Below are 18440 nucleotides of genomic sequence, written 5' to 3'. Positions count from 1 at the left end.
GAACTTTCCTGCCTTAGTATTATTTACAGATGAAGCACAGTTCACACGAGATGGCATAACAAATTTCCACAATCAGCATGTATGGGCGTATGAAAACCCATGTGCAACTGTTCCATCTCATCACCAGGTGCGGTTCTCCCTCAACATGTGGGCCGGTATCATTGGTGATCGATTAGTTGGACCCCACGTACTTATAAACAGACTTACGGGGCAGGCGTACACAAACTTCCTGGAAAACACCATACCTCATGTTTTAGAAGACACTCCACTGATCAATCGTCAACACATTCACTTCTTGCATGATGGCGCTCCTGCACACTTCAGTCGTACGACTCGCCGGTACTTGGATCGAAGGTTTCCTGATCGATGGATAGGTAGAGGTGGCCCAATTGCTTGGCCTCCACGCTCACCTGATCTGAACCCTCTCGATCTCTACTTGTGGGGCCATTTAAAATCATTGGTTTATTCGTCTCCGGTTCCTGATTTGGAATCCCTTCGGAATCGAATTGTGGCATGTTCTGAGGACATACGCAATACTCCTGGAGTTTGGGATCGTGTTCGAAGGTCAATGAGACATCGATGTGAGGTCTGTATTCAAGCAGGAGGTGGACATTTTGAACATCTTCTGTAATGACAACGACCTTCGGAAAGAAAAACGTTCCAGTGAATTTCAATGTTGTGAAGGTCATAACTCGGAAATGAAGCATTTCCGGACACGTGTTGTAATGAACTATCTTGATTGTCTACAAGCCACCGGCGTGGCTCAGTCGGTTAAGGCGCTTGCCTGCCGGTCTGAAGTTGCGTTCGGGCGCGGGTTCGATCCCCGCTTGGGCTGATTACCTGGTTGGGTTTTTTCCGAGGTTTTCCCCAACCGTAATGTGAATTCAAGGTAATCTCTGGCGAATCCTCGGCCTCATCTCACCAAATATCATCTCGCTATCACCAATCTCATCGACGCTAAATAACCTATTAGTTGATACAGCGTCGTTAAATAACCAACTAAAATAAAAAAAAATTGTCTACATGTGGGAAATACATACCTGAAATTATGCCCCGTATTTTTTAAATACCCTGTATATTAACAGGATGACAATAATGCACTTAGTGAATCGGCCATGAGAATTAGCTACAAAATTTGCCATGAAATTGCAAAGGAATTGAAAACATTCAACGAAGGTGAATTCATCAAGCGATGTTTAATTATATTGGCAGATGAACTCTGCCCACAGCAAGTAGGGGAAGTGGAAGCCATATGCCTGTCTCGTAGAACCGTGGTGAGGAGGTTGCAGTATGTGCGTATGGGTTATGTAAATAAGCGTAATGATTTGTGTGTGTGCATAGAGCGAAGTTTATTTCATTAAATTAATAAGAGTGTTATAAATTCTGTAATGTACAATGGATTGATGTAATATCCTTATAAACTATTGTCTACTGACAGACTGAATGACTAGAACAACCGTGGCTCTTGTTACATTAATGTAGGGAAGGTAGCTGTAATGCGAGTCCGCCACTGCGTGAGCGTTCTGCTCTGGCTTGGAATTGAAGTGACTTTCGGAGCGAGAGCAGCTCTGGCCGGCTAGACTGAGCCGCTCTCATGCCCGGCCCTGACTTAGACGGACACTAGATAGTATATCTGAGTAATTTTATCTTTTCGGATCGGGCAGAAGTGAAGATTGAATTTACAGTACGTTAGTTACTCTTTTATAGAGTAGGTACAGAATTATTTCAACATGAGTTACTAGTACGAGAACGAAACTGGTAATTGGGATTAGGTACAAGAGTCTACAGTGCGATAATATGCACATTATAACTGAAGCCTATATCGAAATGAACGGCCACCATTTTAAAAAATGTGTTTAAATATCCATATTATGATTATTTTTCAATTTAACTTCATTCTCTATATTGTACGTTAATGTGCTGTAGACAGTACAATATACACTGCATAATGAATACGTCCGCATGGACAGCTCAGTTCGTGAGTAAAAGCACTTATTGTTAATACTGTACTGTATTTTGATTAAACAAAAACCTAATGAAGATGATCAAACTCAAAAGCGCAATATTTCCTAGTTTATGTAAATGGATGAACTACTTTTCTTCCCTCCTGTACCTAGTAAAGTGATTTGTTTGTATATTACGCCAGTATCATCGAACTCCAGTCGTGGAAGGGGGGGGGGGTAGCAAACGGCGTTGATCCAGAGGTATAGGCAAGTTAATATTAAAAATGTTAGTAAAAATAAAATGATGTCCCTGTATAAACGCTTTATATTGCTTGTAGGCCTATATAGACTTAGGCCTATGTGTTACTTTATTTATACAGAGTGATTCAGACCATCCGTAACAGTAATTTATTTCGGAAACTAGTGCATTAAAATTTTCGAGACAAGAATATTTACAACTAAAGCACATGTGAACTTTCACTTGAGCTTGATTTCATCAATCAGCCGTAACAGGAAGTAGGATCAGTGGCGTATTACTTTAAAATTTCAAATGGGAGTCGTGGTCAAATATGGTATCATTGGATAGAGCTCTCCAAAACAAACAACTTTCATAGGAAACGTTTTTATTAATTCCTACTCTTTCAATAAGAAAACGTACGAAAAGACAATGGATGATTCAGACCAACCTTAAGGCCCGATTGTATAAACCATTTAATCTTAGATCAGAGGTTAAATTGATCCTTGTTTCAGCTGAACTTGGAATTTTGTGTTGTATAAAGTCTAATCTGAGATTAATTTGTCTCAAACTAAAGTCTACTTTGACTGAAGAAATTTCTCCGATTAAGTTAGATGATCCAAGTTCAGTTATTTCTTTTCTGTTTGAAATATACGAGTGACAGATTGTGCAAATAAAATATCCAGTATTATTAATATTAATAGATATGTTAGGTACATTTATATATATTTCTTTCAATTTCTTGCCTTAATACACAAACATTCTTATATTTTATAAGGCTCTATCGTGTTCAGCAGTATCAAATAACATAACCTATAATTATATTATGTTTATAACAACCATTAATTATTAATGGATATGATAGCTACATTCATAAATGTTCAATTAACTGTATTACTAAACGAAAATTGTCGTTTCATAAAGCTTTATTATGTTTAGCAGTATCAAACACCATAACATGATAACAATTTGGTGAACAGTGAACCTTCTTCTTATTGTCCGCCATTATTTACATTGCAAAAAAAACCAGTGTCTCCAACAGAGTGTAATACGGAAAGTCGCGAAAAAGTAGTTGTAAATCCGCTAGATTTCTCATTATCAACAAAGAAAGATTAAATTTTGTCACTATGGGGTGCTAAAAAGGTCACTAAATCCCTATTTAAGCAATATAAAAGTTAAAAGAAATTGTTGTTGAAAAAGAGTTAAAATCGCTAGATTGGCAACACTGAACAAACCTGTATAACATGGTCCGCGCATCACGTATTTCACCTGTTTATGCGATGTTGCCAAATCCTTTTCACATGAACTTAGATTGCATTTGAACCAAGGTAATTTGATCGCAGAAAAGTTTTATACAATAGAAGAAGTGTCTGAACTCGGTTTACTTTTCGATCTTCGATCAAAGTTGATCTTTAGTCAGGGAGTTTTATACAATTGGGCCTAAGTCATTTATTTCAGAAACTAGTGCATTAAAATTTTGGAGACAAAAATATTTGTAACTAATGCACATGTGAACTTTCACTCGAGCTTCATTTCATCAATCAGCCTTAACAGGAAGTAGGGTCAGTGGCGTATTACTTTAAAATTTCAAATGGGAGTCGGGGTCAAGTAGGGTACCATTTGATAGAACTCTTTAAAACAAACAACTTTCATAGGGAACGTTTTCACCAATTCCTACTCTTTCAATGAGAAAACGTACGAAAAGATGTCATTAATACTGAGAAATGTTACGAGAAGAAAATGTAAACTAGATAAGTACATTTAATGTACATTTAATCACCCATTGTTTTTTCGTACGTTTTCTTATTGAAAGAGTAGGATTTAGTAAAAACGTTTACTATGAAAGTTGTTTGTTTTAAAGAGCCATATACCATATTTGATCACGACTACCATTTGAAATTTTAAAGTAATACGCCACTGACCCTACTTCCTGTTAAGGCTGATTGATGAAATCAAGCTCAAGTGAAAGTTCACATGTGCTTTAGTGATAATATTTTTGTCTCGAAAATTTTAATGCAGTAGTTTCCGAAATAAATTGCTGTTACAGGTGGTCTGAATCACCCTGTATTTCCAATAACCGAATAAATGAAATATATTTATTTATGTCATTTTATATACGTCAGAAAATACGCAGATAACTTATTTAAATTACAGTAGAAAGAGTGGGATGTTCGTTAAGAAAACGTTTATATACCCAATGGTACTTTCTAAACTCCGATCGCTCTAATAATGTGGATTAGAATAATGCAGATTGGAGAGGAGACGCGCAAGTTCCTATATCAGGATATAGATTACTTACTTACTGGCTTTTAAGGAAACCGGAGGTTCATTACCGCCCTCACATAAGCCCACCATTGGTCCCTATCCTGAGCAAGATTAATCCAGTCTCTACCACCATAGCCCACTTCCCTCAAATCCATTTTAATATTATCTTCCCATCTACGTCTCGGCCTCCCCAAAGGTCTTTTCCCCTCCGGCCTCCCAACTAACACTCTATATGTATTTCTGGATTCGCTCATACGTGCTACATGCCCTGCCCATCTCAAACGTCTGGATTTAATGTTCCTACTTATGTCAGTTGAAGAATACAATGCGTGCAGTTCTGTGTTGTGTAACTTTCCCCATTCTCCTGTAACTTCATCCCTCTTAACCCCAAATATTTTCCTAAGCACCTTATTCTCAAACACCCTTAACCTATGTTCCTCTCTCAAAGTGAGAGTCCAAGTTTCGAGGAGACGGCCTCCAGATATGGAGGGTAGCTGTGAATATATTGAATAAGCAGTCGCGGACAGCCGATGAGGGGTGGTCCTCCAGCTTGAGAGTTGAGCGAAGGGCTAACAACTCATCACCGTAAAAATCAGCTTGTTACGAAACCTCAAAATAAACCAGGATATAGATTAGAAATAAAAATACAGTAGAGCATCGATTATCCGAATACCGATCAACCGAAACATCGGTTAACCGAAAGCGATCCAGTCGGCAAATTCAAATTTACGCGCGCGCCATATAGAAGTTCCGCTAGCGTTGTTTTCGAGATTTGGCTGCAAAAAAAAAGAGTCTCAGCTCTGAAGCAAAAAAAAAAAAAAAAGAATTGGACTTATTTTCCTAAACTGTAGGCCTACTTTAATGGTCATTTTGAACTTGTCAAACTAGGCTAGTCAGTTCTCTGTTTTATTTGTAAGACGTGTGATACAAAATATTTAGGGTGGAGTGAATCTATACATGAAATTTTTTTAACTGTTTTCAAAAGTAGTAGTTCCAAAAATCTGTATTTTCACTTAACTTAGGAATGTGAAAAATATGGAGTTTCTATATTTAATTTTTTAGGTGCTCCAAGGGCTTTGAAGTTTCTTAAAATTATAATTTTTTTGCCTCTTTGTATTATTTTGTTTTTCATTACATTGCTAATGAATTGCTGTAAAATCACATATTGAAATTTTATTTGGGAGTCTCTAAATTGGGGTTGCAGTATATAGTATTTTTGAGGGGATCCAAAGGGACAAAATATATTGTTTTTTACATAAAATATAACACAAATTCCATTTCAGCCCATTTATTTTTTTTATTTAGAATTTTTTCTTGTTTCCTTCTCATTTCTTTCTGAGTGGTAACTAAATCAACAGGTCCAGTTATCATCCTTCTTTCTGTTCTTTGCTCTAGTAAAACATTCTTTCTTGTTTTGGAATACGGCGGTCTTTATCACAATTAGGTCTACAGTATTAATTTTTTTACATTTGCAACTGCATATCAAATAGTTTGTTTGCTTCTTCTTTGAATTTTGCAGTGTTGTCATTTTAGTTGTCGTCGTTTCTTACAAGGCTTCGTTAAGTTTGTGTAGCCTATTGATCATGGTAAGCACGAATCAGTTTAATATTCTTGTATGACTGTCGGAATTTATACATTTACCTGGATTTCCATAGTTTTGATAGCAACTCTTTCTGAAAATTGTCCAACAATAGATTCTTTTGATCTGAAGTCAGATTTTAATTAATTTTTTACCCATAGATAATATTTCATTACGTCATGATAGACAGGTAATTGTGATGGTTTCAGCCCCTCTGGCATTGTGAATACAGGGTAGAAGGTCAGATTTCTTGTATTAATATTAGAAATATTCTGATTTGAATACCCTGAAACATAAGAAGAATGAATTTCCATTAATTTTATTATATTAATTATATCATACCTAAGAGTTTTGTGATTATTCCCAATTTTCTTACAAATTGAGGTTTCTGTGACACTTCAACATGAAACAACAAAGGACCAAAAATATGCAGAGTCTTTTAAAATGTATTTTTTAACATGTTCCAGGTATCCTGTTCAGATTACTTCCACTCGATAATGAGTTTTGGAATAATATTCTGGGGAAATTCCACAGATAGTAACAGTATATTCCTATTACAAAAAAGAGTAATTAGAATAATGGTAGGTGCCAAATCTAGGGAATCGTGTAGGACTATTTTCAAAAAACTACAAATAATGTCCATGGCTTGTCAGTATATCTTTTCATTAATAATCTTCCTCGTATGTAATCGTGAAAACTTTGTAACTAATTCAACAGTTCATAGCATAAATACACGTCAAAAAAATGACTTTCATACTTCATCGGCAAGTCTATCGTGCTATCAAAAAGGAGTGCGTTATATGGCAGTAAAAATTTTTAATAGCCTCCCTATCGATGTAAAAAATGAAACTCAAAACATAAGATTATTTAGGGCCAAATTAAAGAAGTACCTAATTTCTCACGCCTTCTATTCTGTAGGTGAACTCATGACATTCAATAACACTTCATGAAATTGATACTAAAACTTTGTGTTGTACTTGTAGACTATATTGTAAATCTCATCTGTATATATTTCATCTAGACTGTGACTATAAATTAAGACTTTATAATAGTATTATATTTCTTGACTTGTTCCATATTCTAGCTGTAAAGCAATGTATGAATATCATGGAATGTTAATAAATACAATACAATACAATACAATTAAATCACTGGAAAATGGTCTCTCGCAAAAATATTTGAACCTCAAAATTTTGTGAAAATTTCAAAATATAATGCTCTTGAGGCACCTCTAAATATTAATCTACAGAAAATATAGTTTGCATTGTTCTTTATATCACAACTTTTCCCTGGTATTATCTACATTTTGACTCCATAAACTTCATATGTTCATTCCACCCTAATGTACAGTTTTGTGTTTTATATCAGTGTTTCTTTGTTTCATACTGCTCCTATGACACCGGTACAATTTGTTTTCGTAATCAGTTATCCGAACATCGTCCGTCCCCAATTGTTTCGGATAATCGATGCTCTACTGTATTCATTTCTTCAAGTAGATGAACGATCGAGGTGTGGTACTTTCGTGGCCAATGTAATGTGGAGTGCCACTATAAAAATAAACATGCTAATACCCATGAATTGATCGTAGAAGAGATTAGTATCAAAAATTACTCAGAATCTTTTTTCTTTTAATTGGTTTATATTACGACGCGTTATCGACTGTTATGATTATCTAGCGTCTGAGTGAGATGAAGATTATAATGCCAGCGAAATGAGTTCAGGGTCCGGCGCCGAAAGTTACCTAGCATTTGTTCTTAATGAGTTGAGAGAAAACCCCGGAAAAAATCTCATCCAGATAACTTTCCCAACCAGGATTTGAACCCGAGCCCGCTCGTTTCGTGATTAGACATGCTAACGGTTACTCCGCAGCGGTGGACCTGAGGATCTTGAGAAAGCCTCCTTAAACGAGGCAAGTTTAATTCTGAATAATAATAATAATAATAATAATAATAATAATAATAACAATAACAGTAATAATAATAATAACAGTAATAATAATAATAACAGTAATAATAATAATAATAATAATAATAATAATAATAGTGTTACTGATATTATTTCGTTATTTTTAATAGTTGCAATGATAATAGTGTGTAGCAAGTCTGACGATTGATGTTAGCTAGTAGAGATGCCTGCGTACTGTAATCTTGTCGTGCTGGCATTGTTTATGTAGCTACCGATGATTTTTATTCTCTATTTTGTAAGTCTGTATGTCTAGATATTTCACGTCTCTTAGCATAAACACGCACGTAGTTAACTTCAAGGATTTTTTGTAGTCAGGAGAAATGGTTTTTTATGTTAAATATACTGTAATCTTTGAATTAAACTAATTCTATTATTTTGTTTATTTTGGTACATGCAAGAACGCGTATTAGGCCTAGTCAGACATAATAAAAAAGGCATATTAAATAAATGTTTAGAGTAATACTTGTACATACTCTTAAATTGATAGTTGTTATTTGAGAAGCATTTATTTGATAATATAAATAAAAGCCGTTCCACTGACGAGAGTGAAACACGACTATAGTGCTTGAGTCCACCACTGCACTCATCCTCGCGCTTCCGTCCACTTGTTTTCTGTGCCCGTGCCCCAAGAGCCAGTTAGAAGCAACTCCTTTGGACAGTCCTGCTCTAGTCTCATGACTAGCGGTCCACCTGACTACTGAGTTCACATTAAACTTCCCAGCAAGTCGCCTTCTAGAACTGTTTTCCACTCTTTGGGCTGCTGAAATTTTAAATAAATTTTTCTACATTGTCTTAAGTCTGACTTTTGCGAGTTTTAAAACAGGTTTTTTTTTTTTTTTTTTTTTTTTTTTTTTTTTTTTTTTTTTTTTTTTTTTTTTTTTTAAACTGATAATATGGCATGTCCATGTAACTAATGTAGTACGATAATCTTTTGGAAACTACATTAATGCTTCTGGTATAGATGTTAAATTTTGTGATTATTTTTAAAGTCAATTTGTATGTGCTTCGAAATTGGATCAAGCTTGGAACCTACTTCAGCGAAGTTAAAACATTTATTACTGAAAAATTATTGTTATTGAATTGAAATTTTTGGAAACATAAATCCTGTTTCACGGGATAATTGTGCATGGAAATAAGCCTAGCCGTCCACTGGCACCGTGAACGGCCGAATATTTGTTAGGCCGTATACGGCCGAATGCCGGACAACCGGCAGAAGAGCCGATTGTTCGTCCACTGGAGCCGACACTTCGGCCGTCAATTACCAGCTGTATGTCCTCGTGCTACATGCTTATACTTAATAAATACATACATACATACATACATACTTACATACATACATACATACATACATACATACATACATACATACATACATACATACAGCCAGCCAGCCAGCCAGCCACCGGCGTGGCTCAGTCGGTTAAGGCGCTTGCCTGCCGGTCTGAAGTTGCACTCGAGCGCGGGTTCGATCCTCGCTTGGGCTGATTACCTGGTTGGGGTTTTTTCCGAGGTTTCCCCCAACTGTAAGTTGAATGCCAGGTAATCTATGGCGAATCCTCGGCTTATCTCGCCAAATATCATCTCGCTATCACCAATCTCATCGACGCTAAATAACCTCGTAGTTGATACAGCGTCGTTAAATAACCAACTAAAAAAGTACATACAGATATACAAATGGTTTTTAAGGAACCCACAGGTTCATCGTCGCTATCACATAAGCCCGCCATCGGTCCCTATTCTGTGCAAGATTAATCCAGTCTCTATCATCAAATCCCACCTCCCTCACATCCTTTAATATTATTCTCCTATTTACGTCTCGGCCTCCTCAAAGGTCTTTTTCCCTCCAGCCTCCCAACTAACACTCTATATGCATTTCTGAATTCGCCCATACGTGCTACACACCCTACCCATCTCAAACGTCTGGATTTAATGTTCCTAATTATGTCAAGTAAGGAATACAGCGTGCAGTTCTGCGTTGTGTAACTATCTCCATTTTCCTGTAACTTCATCCCTCTTAGCCCAAAATATTTTCCTAAGAACCTTATTCTCAATCACCCATAACCTCTGTTCCTTTCTAGAAAAGTACATAGAAAATTAGTGGATTATCAGTGATGAGCAACATATGCAATATCTTAATGAAACACGAAAAAATATCAGACAATAGAAATATCTTGCACTACAACATGCACCAATAGGTCTAATGTCATGTGCTATTGAAATAATTTATTGCAATATAAAATCATTTCAAATAGCATCCGCATATGTTCAAGTTCCGTAACTTACGAACGCACGTTATTATTCACTGCAAAGATCACGACGAAAATGAACATCACGTCTCAAGCATGTGTTTACTACTATAGCTTCAGAATGTCGGAAGTTGACTGTACTCCACGAACACGCAGCAACAACGTGTTTGTTTATATCCTTATCCGTTGCATTACTGGTACCTGTGTTCGGCGTACTATATACCCAATGTGTCTTTAACTTGAGTCTTTAGGTAGCTGGAATACGGAGCCTAATTATTATTATTATTATTATTATTATTATTATTATTATTATTATTATTATTATTAGGACACATCTCACTCATTGACTCGGATAAATTCGATACAGGCGACGAGGAGTTCAACACACAATAATCTAAGAAGAGAAGTTGATCGTGACTTGTGAGGACATCGTGTTGTGATAGCGTTTTTGAAGTCGTGGTTCGAAATGTGTTACTTAACGACTCCAAATATAACTTACGTGGAATGTTTTACATAAGTTTCGAATATTTTTCACGAACGCAATCGGTAAGCATACAGTATTTGTTGTGTTTTTGATTAGCTGTCCGTGGCGTTATCTAAGAGCACGGGTATCACGCAAGCATTGCTATTCATACATGAAGACTAGAACGCCATGTTGAGATAATTACAGGCTTCTTCACTTCCGTGAGTTAATGTGACACACTTACTACGTTTTCATGGAATATTCAGATCGATCTGAATACACTTACCGTATTGAAATCTTCATAAAAACGGGGATTCAGTTCGATCTAAGGGTACGTACACGTTGGAGCGACGATAAACGATAAAAGAATCAGCGATGCTATATCAGAGAGAATTGAAGCATGCATTGTTATTGAGGTGTGCATATTGGAGTAACGATAAAAGCGAAGATACACGATAAAAGCGACGAAAAAGCAAAGTTCCATTTTCTTCGCTCTTGTCGTTCATATGATCTCTGATTAAGATAATATTAATCTGTATAAATACCGGTGATTATCAATATATCCGAATATTAATCGATTTATCATTATTTCGGCATATTAAATTAATTATTGTAGATATTGACAAATTGATCAGTTGTGTATTTATTCGTCCTATGTTATGTGATCACAGGAACCAATCACAACACAACGAATTTATACTATCTTTTGGACGAGAAACTGGTTTAATTTTGTACGTATTTAAGTTATATCAACATTGAACTTGGCAGCTAATACTTTCTATATATCTTCTCTCATTAAGTGGATGCATAGAATATCTTCTACTGATAAATCAAAATGTTCGCTTCCCGCGTTCTCGTTGCTCCGATATGAACACTTGATTCTTTGATAATACCAAAGCGTCGCTAGATCATTTCTCTTATCGTATATCGTTGCTCCAACGTGTACGTACCTTTAGTCTTAAGGTTGATACACCTAAAAAGTGGGATCGGATCGTATTCAGTTCGAATTGAGTTCCATGAAAACGGGTATCGTATTCAATTCGATTTCAATACGCTAAGCGCGTGATCGATCGTCATTTGTTTGATGTGTCAGCTGTTTTACCGACAGTGAGGGAAATATGTATGTTTTTTTTATGTTTAATATTGGTCGACCAGCAAACTTGCTATACAGACCACTGTTAAATTATGGAATATCACATGCAGAATATCATGCTGAGGTTGGCTCTAAAGGCTCCTCTAATTAATTTAAATTAATTAATTAAACATTTTTGTGAATTGTGTGAATAAAAATATGATGATTTTCTGTGTTAAATTTATGAAGAGTCGTCAGTCTCACTAAGAAGGATGTCTTGAGGGAGTTTCCTTTAAGTCTAGATGGTTGACAAGATCTTGCTCCAATGGAATATGTACATTGAAAAAGAGTGTTGTAAAACATAATATTTCGTGTTTTCCTAAAAGTCAATATTACCATTATTCATTAACAGCCAGAATATTAAGTTTTCATGCGCCACATTTGGAAAACGCAACATTGTTTATAGCTAATGCCTACAGAGTAATCAACACGCTACCACAGTTTAGTATATACAGTTGCGAAGCTCAATACTTACTAAATATGCAAACATAGACAGTTGAAATATGCATCGATAGATAGTTGCTAGCCACCAGGATCGCTACTATCACCTCATCACAGACTCTTTCCCTAGCAGACGATAAAATGTATTGTACTTTTGACATCGTGTTCTTTTGAAAAATTAACACCTTCCTTCCACTATTGAAATACGAAATACATAAGGTTTATATATTATTTTCATAAAGTATATATTATATTTTATAAACTCACCTTCCTGGATCTTTCGGAAGGATAACTCTGACCTCTTTTTCTTAGAATTTATAGTGCAACAAACGTCTCCTTGTCCCATATTATTACTCAAATTATTGTATTTTAGCCATTTACAGTTATTGCAACCGATAACGAACATTTCACAGTTTACACAACTTTTCACAACAATGCGAAATACGGCACAGTCAATGTCTTTTCGATCTAGACCAGGCCGTAAGATATGTTCGGGTTTTCTATTTCAGTGTATGGAGCTCAGTGAATTATTATATTATAACTTTATTGCGTATCATAGCTAAGTTTTATTTAGTGTGATGTGTTCATAGTTCCCTTTAATTCTTGTTGCATAATATGTTGCAGAAACTGTGTTATTTTAATGTGAACAGAATTTTACATGTTAACATAATCTTTTCGCATCAACATTTTAAGTTTAGAATGGAAGCTATTTTGAGGTTTAATAAAAAAGAATTTAAATTGTGATTTTAATATAGCACATCTACCTTCCTTGATAAAGACAGAAAATTTATCATACCATTCTTATGAAATTAGTATACGTACGATTGTTACTTCGTCTCTTAGGTAGTAGATAAATACAATAATTCAATACTCAATTGTAATATTAAAATACAGACAAATTGAATGTGCGGAGTATCTTACATGACATTATGCTTAATTATAATGTATAATTGCGAATTTAGGAATATAAGATATAGTAAACATAAGCTATAATATTTCCATATGAATTGCAGGGCATTGGAGACCACTAAAATTAGACAGAAAGGGGCAACTGGGAAAGTAAACATAACCTATAATTTTAACATACCTAAATATTCGTGCGGTGCAACTGAAAATTATTGAATCGTGCATAAATGAATGTACAATAATTTCGCAATATTTAATCGAAATAAAGACAGGTAGGTCTATTACACATACGAACAACGTAATTTTCACACCAAAAATAATATTACACCTTAACTCGCAAGGAATTATGTCTGAAGTGTCTCCTAATCATTGTTTTAAATTTTATTAATGCAATTACATTACATTTTAGAGAAATATATGTTACTTTTTATGCATTCCAATTAATTTATATGGTTGAAACGTCGCCCATCGTGATCGGGTTAAGCGAGTCACATGGTCTGCCTTACGGCCTGTATTAGTTGCAAAGAGTTTGTAATACTTCACCATTTTCTTATTATTTCCCTTCAAGTGTACTTATATTTATTCGTACTCCTCAATAAGCATGAACTGCTCGCACTCCCGGCGAAGCATCAACTCCCTTTAATGGCGGCCGAACAGCGGTTCAATTTTGTACGCGAAACTAGCGCCGTTGGTGTCTCTAGTTATATATTACAAACTCTTTGATTAGATCACGATGCCAGTGACACAGTCTATTGTTCCTAGTACACACAGCGCTCCAAGCGGCTAGCAACTTTCGCGAGAAATGCAAAAAATCACCCCAAGCTTCGCGACTGTATATACTAGATTGTGACACTACTATGTCGATGACATGTTAGTTAACCAACATAACTACTTTCGAAACTTCAGCTTCCGTACTCAGATCGTTTTCAATACGTATCGAAAATTGCATGAAAACGGGGATCATATTCAGTACGGATCGTATTCAGATCGAATTGAATACTCCATGAAAACGTAGTAACTGTTTACGGCATTTTGCAATGACGCACACCTGTTATTTTTGCTTATGACTAGAGCCCGGAAGTTTGGCTAAATGCCCTTTTCAATCGGCTGCGTGTATCGATAGGTTCTCATGAAAAAATGAATTTATGTTGTTGTCAATCTCTTACACGTTTTTACAGTTTGTCTATTTTTCACTTTGAACTCTTTTCTCTTATTTTTAACTTTAAAGTCTTTTTTATTATTTATTTATTTTTTTATTTTTTTTTTGTATTTCTACGACATTTGTTTGCTGAAAACTAAGCGTAGGCACATCATATAGGCCTAACTTAAAAATTCTGATCATATGTATTAAATTTATTGATAATCTCATGGTATTAAAGTAATTAATACGTAACGATTCTTGACTAAATTACTCGTTTTGTCTCTCAATAACAATATAGTCTGGCAACTGAAAAAAAAATATATCATATAGGCCTATACTGTCGTGACCATTAGCTCAAATGGTCTGCTTACGGGACACAGGACATTGCAGCAACAATCATATCAAATCGCATTATCACAAAGGTCAGCACAACTTTAAAAGCGATTTCATTCAGTGTAGCCCAATATTTTTCAAAACAGCATCGTGAGGTGTGTTCTGTATTAAGTTATGTTATGAGTCATAATGCCAAAATTTAGCGTACAATTAAGTAGAAAATTACATCATTTTGTCCTTGAATTCAGTGAAGGCATATTTTCATGGTGCTATTCTTCTCTGCAAGTTTCGTGAAAAATCTGTCAATCATGAAAATAAATACTTCGTTTCATAATATTTGGCAACCACTAAACAAATATACCGGTATTCAGTGAGTTTAATGATCACAGAACTATACAGTAGAACCTCTATTATCCGTGGTAATGAAGGGGGTGAGCTGAACAGTTAATCGAAAAAATCGGATAATCCGTACCATAGAAGAATTAAGTGTTTCATAATATAGTTTCGAAATTTTCTCCTTGGCCATGTGTTTTAACACATTAGGAGTGGATCAGAAGTTTTAAGTATAATAGTTCTGTTTGAAAGAGTGAGTGAAGAAAGAATAATGCTGAAATTGATCAGGAAGAGAAAAAGGAATTGGCTGGGTCACTGACTGAGAAGAAACTTCCTACTAAAGGATTCACTCGAAGGAATGGTGAACGGGACAAGATTTCGGGGCAGAAGAAGATATCAAATAATAGACGGCATTAAGATATGTGGATCATATGCGAAGACTAAGAGGAAGGCAGAAAATAGGAAAGACTGGAGAATGCTGGGTTTGCAGTGACAGAACACTATGAATGAATGAATGAATGTCAATGACGGGTTTCTAAGGGTCAAGGAAACTTCCTATGTTGGATTTCTGTGGAAAGATATTAAAGCTCAGGGGCGTATTTTGCGGGCTACCGGGGCTACCGGCGGTAGCCCAAGGAAATTACAAAAAAAAAGTTTATAATATAACATAATGTAATAATTTTGTATTATTAGTTTTACCATAGTAATTAAAATTAAAGTAATTGTTAGATATATTTTGTGTAATAATAGGGTCAGCGGTAGCCCAAACCCTTTAACCAGTATACGCCATTGTTAAAACTATAGGTCTCATGTTATAGATTTAATTAATTTATACTTTTTATCCTTGTTTTTTATTAAATATCGCACAGTTGTAACACCAATCTCGTATTCCGATGTGAGATGAACAACAGTTCCTCTTTTCCAAAACCACTCAATTATATGCACTTATCTTCGATACTTACTTAGCACAACATATTGTATTCTTTTGGCACTTCTGGAAGACGTTTTGCAGAGAAATTAAACAGGTCACTCGAACAGCAGATCATAATATGTAAGGACAAAGGCTTGTATTATATATCATTCTCTATTAAAAAAAAATACGTACTAATGTATTGTGCAGTACTCAGTAATTTTTCTGCAACAAAAAAGAAGATAATGACAGACGGATAATCCAACAATCGGTTAATAGGGTGACAGATAATCGAGATTCTACTGTATCTTTAATTTCAATTGTGGTCGCTGCTTCCAGTAGGCTAGATTGCCTTCTCGAACTGTACAAAGCTTTTTTTGGATGCAGGCAATTCTTTCTCGAAATTAGAAAACAAGTCATTAAGGAAATTTCCAGAACACTACATCAAAGAAGTGTTGCCATTGGATTCTGCCCTAAGAAAAGACATATTTGAATATCTGCTACGTACCGGAGCTTTGCATAGAATTCACTCCGAAGTTTGTGAGAAGAAATTTGCATTTCGATAGATGAAATTAACAACGCTACAGAAAACTATCAAGGCAATGTCATTATTGGAGGTCATGTTGGTAAAATGGATACCTGTAACATGAGGTGTAGTTCCGATATTTGTCGCCATGTGTCTTGATGTCGCGTCAATTGCGTGTCGAAAGTAATAACACAATCTAGTATACAGAATGTCCCATTCATCTTGTGCACCTATTATAACTTTTTTGTTTGGATAGGTACTGGTATTGGAATTTTTATTTTTGAGAGTTATGTTAGAACGAGGGGCTAACATGAGTGTAGAGATTTGGTGCATGTAACTACATTATGGTACAAGATACACGTGACGTCATCAATTTTTCAAATAGCACTACATACTTTAATAATATTACATTGATTACACACATTAAAAGGAGTTCAAAAATGTATCACAATGTCACCTTCCCAATCAGTAACAACAACAAAATGCAAAATGAATGCCATCAGAATGTGTCATTTGTTGTGGTGCCCCATTCATCTTGTGCATTAACTTACACAAAACAAAAGACGACTGACGTCCGTACACGTCGTGTGGTGTGTATTTGCTGTCTTAACATGTAAACAAACCACAACTCTCGACGCCACAATCCACGTACAGTGGCCTGCATTTTCTCCGGATCTGTCGCCACTCAACTTCTTCCTGTGGGGAACTGTAAAGGACAGTGTGTACCAGACGACACAACGCATTCGACAGGCTTGTGTGTCCATTCAATCAGCAACATGCCTGGCAGTCATACGGTCTTTCGGGGAATGCCTTCAAATGTGCATTAATGTGAATGATCACCATTTGGAACATCTTCTGTGACTCTCAAAGCATAACATTATCACATTGGAAGTACATTTTTGTTTCGTTTTGTTGTTGTTGTTATTGATTAGGAAGGTGACATTATGATACATTTTTGAACTCGTCTTAATGTGTGTAATCAATGTAACATGATTAAAGTATGTAGTGCTATTTGAAAAATTGATGACGTCACGTGTATCTTGTGCCATAATGTAGTTACATGCACCAAATCTCTACACTCATGTTAATGTTAATGTTATGTTTTATTTAATGACGCTCGCAACTGCAGAGGTTATATCAGCGTCGCTGGATGTGCCGGAATTTTGTCCCGCAGGAGTTCTTTTACATGCCATTAAATCTACTGACATGAGCCTGTCGCATTTAAGCACACTTAAATGTCATCGACCTGGCCCGGGATTGAACCCACAACCTTGGGCATAGAAGGCCAGCGCTATACCAACTCGCCAACCAGGTCGACTACACTCATGTTAGCCCCTCATTTTAACATAAAGCTCAAAAACAAAAATTCCAATACCTATCCAAACAAAAGAAGTTGTATTAAGTCCACAAGATAAATGGGTCATCCTGTATATACTAGACTGTGGTAATACATTGAGTTGGAGGTCTTTCTATTTATTTGTCTATGATTGGAACTATGGAAGAACATTCTTCTGACGTCAGAACTAGAGAAAGCGTATGGTTCACCAATTGCTCAGTTATTCACAAATTACCGGTATTTTTACTCTGGCCAGAAGATGTACTTCAAAATGATCATCTACTTTTCATCAGTGATCTTTCTCTATTGATGTTGTATATTAAAAACCAAGATACATTTAGTACTAATCAAGACATTCATCATTTTAATACATACAAGACATAAATCAGATCTTCATCTACCCTCTGTTAGTCTAAGCTGTTATAAAAAAGGAGTTCGCTAATCATGTATTACAGTCTTCAATGCACTGACTAATTATCTTAAAGATTTGAAGGAACATGAGAAAAGATTTAGAAAAGAATTACCGGTAACCAAATTTCTACATACTCATACCTTCTACACAACTGATGAATTGTTTTTGCTTGTGAATTGAATTATTCTACTTAATTTGAAAGTATAATTTTATATAGCTCATCTAAGAAGATATGTTTTTATATTGACTTAATCTATTTACTATGTATTGTATG

Source organism: Periplaneta americana, chromosome 10, assembly GCF_040183065.1.
Source record: "Periplaneta americana isolate PAMFEO1 chromosome 10, P.americana_PAMFEO1_priV1, whole genome shotgun sequence".
Taxonomy (NCBI): domain Eukaryota; kingdom Metazoa; phylum Arthropoda; class Insecta; order Blattodea; family Blattidae; genus Periplaneta; species Periplaneta americana.
The sequence above is the reverse complement of the archived record's forward strand: the minus strand, read 5'-3'. Positions refer to the sequence as shown.